General features: G+C 42.9%; 1 pseudogene; it reads right to left on the bottom strand.

Annotated features, from left to right (window-relative positions):
- Nucleotides 1-2,280: 2,280 nt before the first annotated feature.
- On the bottom strand, nucleotides 2,281-3,855 carry LOC147435519 (uncharacterized; annotated as a pseudogene).
- Nucleotides 3,856-4,990: the final 1,135 nt, after the last annotated feature.

The following is a 4,990-nucleotide window of genomic DNA, read 5'->3' as shown; positions in this document are numbered from 1 at the left end:
ACCCAATTTTTCATGCTCGCACAAAGCACATTGAGGTGCATTACCACTATGTTAGGGGGAGGCTCTCAGCAGGAGAGATCAGCTCGGCTTCTGTGCCAACACAGGAGAACCTTGCAAATCTTTTCACAAAGGCATTGTCTCGTGAGAAGCTTGAAGCTTTCCGCAAAGCTTTGGGCTTACTCCCCTTTGTGGACTGATCCTGTCCTCAGGGCATGGAACTTCCCTTTACTCATGTGCTAGCTCTCGTTCACCGCATCACTCCAGGGGGGATTTGTTACCATATACATGTGGTAGTGATGTGTGTGAACACACTAGGACCGTAGGGGATTTGTTACCATATACATGTGGTAGTGATGTGTGTGAACACACTAGGACCGTAGGGGCATTTTTTTCCTCTTTAGGAGGTTTTTTTCCCCGTGCATTGTATATACGCCCATCACTCTAGGGCTATCTATCTTTCCATTTCACACTAAGTAACAAATTCTCTATTGTGTGCCTTGAGCTTCCATCATCTTCTCCAAAATGTGTGTGTTTCTCTGCAACCCTAATTCCAACACTATGTGTGTGTGCTTACGAGTAGTGTGTTGCATGATAGGATTAGTGTTGTGTGCGTCTTGCAATCGTAGTGTGTGTGATTGGGTTGATTAGAGGTGAAGAGAAGTGGATATGGAGATTGCCCTTCATTGCGGCTTAGCTCCTCCATAGGCCGAGAAGCTCACCTCGTAGAGTTAACCGTTTGTGTTGCCACGATTAGCTCACTAACCATGTGAGTGTTTCCATGCCCTAACCGGGTAGCTCATCCCTCTGGATTGATAATTTTGTTGGTCATTGGAGCTATTGCAACGATGGGACCCCCAACAAGTAGCGAATATATATCCGCTTGCCACACGTATATTGATGACACACCATTGCCGTTCCTATTATCTCTTCTATTACCTCCAACGCAAAAAAAACTTATGAATCCAAAAAACCATGCAACTCTTGATACCCTTCGCTGTACTGACCCCTCATACTTGCTATTGTGCTTTGGCATATATGCACCTATATACAACCTTGGCTTGGCTTAGATCCACTGCTAGCTCTAGAAATTTTTAGTTGCACCATCGTCTGCCAAGATACACTACCCAATTTTGGATTCCTATTGGTGGCTGCAGCTCCTCGCACAACTAACTCCGTTCAAAGGGAGACACATGAGTGTGCAATTGGTGGAGACTCCTTTTTTTGGTGATGGAGCTGTGAAGCTCCCCCCATATTGCATTAATATACTCTCCTCTAATTCCTTGTGGGTGTTTTCTTTAGATCTATATTCTCTCGTATTATGGTAGTGGCATGGTAGTTCCCTTGTTAGCCAATGGATCCCCCAATAATTCTTGGTTTCCATGGCTCACTCTGAGCATGGATTGTTTGTAAGGATGTCTTTTTCTTATATATTTTAAATCTCTCCACTAGAGAGATTATTGTCCAAAGAAAAAGCCCATGCAATTATTGTGTCGCATTGGCAACTTCTTTTCTTTGAGTTCCATTCTTTGATCCCAAAAAGACTCTCAAGGAAAAATATAGACGTTTGTTTTTTGATCATGGACGATCTTTCGGGCTCAAATTTAAGCTCTTTTTGTTGTGAAAACTCCATCTAGATTTCTCTCTATTTCAAGGAACGTTATGATCTCATATAACCTGTCTTTCCATATTTTTGGTTATCTTATCTTATCTTAGCTTAATTACAAACGCCTCATAGAAAAATGGAGACGTCTATTTTTTATCTATCATTAGGACCTTTTCCCCCCTCTTCTAATCTCTAGGTCTCAACATTGGGAAGATTGGATGTAGAAACGCTTATTTGAAGTGCGTGCGGCCAGTGAATCTTCAACATGAGAGATACCTATTATTTTTAGTTTATCTTGTCAATAATCTTGAAGGCCATAGATAAACTCTATATAATTAGTTTAACCAAGGCACAATATTTTCTTGTAATATATGTGCATACAACCAAGTCATTTGTCCAAAAAACTCAGCATACTTAACTAGTACGTACATCACTTACCATCTTTAATTCAGTTAGCAACTAGACATATAGTCTAGACCAAAATCTATTTCTAAATATGATTACAACATTGGATACATCAAGGCAAACCACAAGGACAAATTAAGCCTTACATTGTAGATAGGCCAAAACAAAACAAAAAAGCTAGTGTACAAGTCAGAATTATCAAAATACCTACAAGAGCTATAGTAGCTAGTACCAAACAAAAACAACTTTAAGTTTGAAATTACTAATGGGCTCTACTCCTTTGAAGATTCTTTTGCACATGCCACCGGCTCTATTCTGTATGTAGGATCTAGAGCACATGCCACCTTGACAATAGGAATTCTTGCTCCAGTTGTAGGATTGTAGCAAGGGGGCAACGACCTCCAAGTGTTTGAAACAAGGTTGCAAAGGATTATTTGATCGTCGATAGAGAGCACCAGGATGTTAGCTCGTGCAACAGCATGCAAGTCTATGAACTCTGAGTTTCGCCAATAAGGGATAGAGACTATGAGAGTATAGTCGTCAAAGACGCGCAACCACCTTCCATGCTCAAAGTCGTACTTGTACACAAAAACTCGACTTTTCTTGCACGTTGGATTTCGCTTAAATACCGAAAGCAGGATTTCGGCATCCATTTGAAGCACTTCATACCTGGCATCTAGCATGCTTTTCTGTGAATTGGTAAAGTCGTCGGGCATGCGCACTTGGCGCCAATGTGATCCTTCATACAGAGACAACTCCGGCAAGATGTGATGGTGCATGTGATAAAAGGTTGCAAGTGTGCCTTGATGGTAGTAACAGACATGGGGAATGTTATTGTGCAACGGTATGGATGTCTATAGTACATTCTGTATGCAATGGCCTTTGAGCACCAATTGCTGGCACATTGGGTCAGTAGGCGTGTATCGATCTATGATCACATGCGCAGGCTCCCGAGGTGATACACAAATGATGCTAATTCGACCAGTCTCATTACTTTGTTCCAAACGCAATTCACCTCCAAATCCACTCATAACGTACCTCCTTGTAGAGAGTGGCAAAGTCACCTTGTCACCGGTAAAGGGGTTGCTGAGGATTAAAAAGTGGACACTTGTAAATGGCCTATGATCAAGAATGTACTCCCAGCAGACCAAACTCCCCAAACTGCAGATGGGCTGGACACGACTGGGATGCAAATCTTTGTTCAAGGAGCGATGTGCCGGGTGTGGTAACCAGTGCCATGTATTGCAGCCTGGGTCAAATGCTACGGTGTCATATTGAGGACGACGGAGGGTACCTTGGGTTGCAGTATCAACCATGCAGTAAAACCAGGGCAGGTGCAATATGGGCCTGCCAGCATCTATATCTTTGAGAGAAACGCGTGACGAGAGAGAGAGAGAGAGAGAGAGAGAGAGAGAGAGAGAGAGAGAGAGAGAGAGAGAGAGAGAGAGAGAGGGAGAGGGAGAGAGAGAGAGAGAGTTAGCGTTAATAACCTGGACTGCACTTATCTGTAGTAAACTGCAATGCAAGAGTATAATAACTTACGGCTTGGGCTGAGGATTAAGGCTTGGGCCGAAGAGTGTTGCAATGGCGTGGGTGAAGGAGGGATGAACTGCACGCAGGCGAAGCAACTCTCTAATGGGGAGACTCGGGAGCAACTCGTAGACTAGAAGATCTTCAGACAGGAAGATATGGTCATGACCTGCACGTTGTTGAATGATGGGAGTTGAAGGTGATGAGGATGAGGTCGAATGTGGGAGCGCTGCAGTTATTATTCTCGGTGGTGAAGTGGCCGTTGTTATGTTTTGCAGTTGCTGCGCCTCGCCCTCCATCAAACGCTGTCTCTTCATTTTGCAGAGAGACAATGTTTTAACTTTTCACACAAGAAATTACAGGCGACAGCTTTTATATATATATATATATATATATTGGGTCCAGACTCCAGAGGCTAAGAACTTGTGGATCCCCTCACCCACTGTCGGAGACTCAAATTTATTCCTCCTAGAGATGGGGTAAAAGTCATTTCCTCCTAGCGATGGGGTAAAATAATTACGCGTAGGCGATTTCCCAACAGATCAGGGGTAGATCACGTGTGCAAAGAAGTCCGTGCGGTAGCTCCATTATTTCCACAGGGCCTGCAGACCGCACACTCTTTCAGCAATGTCACTGTGGCATGTTTCTTGCACCTCACTACCCCCCAACGCATCTCCTAAGCTAGAATGAAGGATGGTCAAGTGGTGGTTCCAAAAAGAGGTGTCTCCGACATCACTTTGTTCGAGGCTTCAAAGAGAGTTAGTCAATTTTAGGGAACAATAAGTCGGGGGAGAGAATGAGTTTCAAATTGTTGTCCGACCTTATATGAATATAGTGGTGGGGGGACCTTCATTAAGCAGATGCCAGTCCGAGCATTCAAAACTTCTGATTTGTTCTTCATAGTGCTTCCAACTAATTTGAAATGCTTCATATATAGTGCTTCATCCTGCTCCATAGTGCTTCTACATGGTGCCAAAGAGTGCGTAACACTACTTAATAGTGCTTCAAAATTCTTCCAAGTGCTTTGGAGTGCCTCATAGGTGGTTTACAATCATTTCGAGTGCTTTGAATTTATTCAAAATGTCTCTCAAAGTGCTTCGCAGCGCTTGAAAGTGCTTTAGAGTGCCTCGGAGTACTTACGGCTCCTTTTGAGTGCTTGGTACTACTTCTTGATGCTTCAATGTTCTTTTAAGTGCTTTCAGCTACTTCTCCAAGTGCTCTATAATTTTCTCCACTACTTCTCAGTGCTTAAAGCAATGTGTGCTTGAAGTAGTGTCTACCTGCATGTGTGATGTTGATTCTTTTGTTTACAAAAGCATTTTCATCTAAGATTTCAGCAAGCACATCCGGACATAAATATCTCCCTCATACTCTTTGAGATCTGTGTGCAATTTTAAAGATCACAAGACTTCCAATTGTGAATATTGTATGCAACCCGTGGACTCTAAGAAA

The sequence above is a fragment of the Adiantum capillus-veneris genome, chromosome 18, assembly GCF_014529385.1.
Source record: "Adiantum capillus-veneris isolate H3 chromosome 18, ASM1452938v2, whole genome shotgun sequence".
Lineage (NCBI taxonomy): Eukaryota > Viridiplantae > Streptophyta > Polypodiopsida > Polypodiales > Pteridaceae > Adiantum > Adiantum capillus-veneris.
This window is presented reverse-complemented; position numbering and strand designations above follow the sequence as displayed.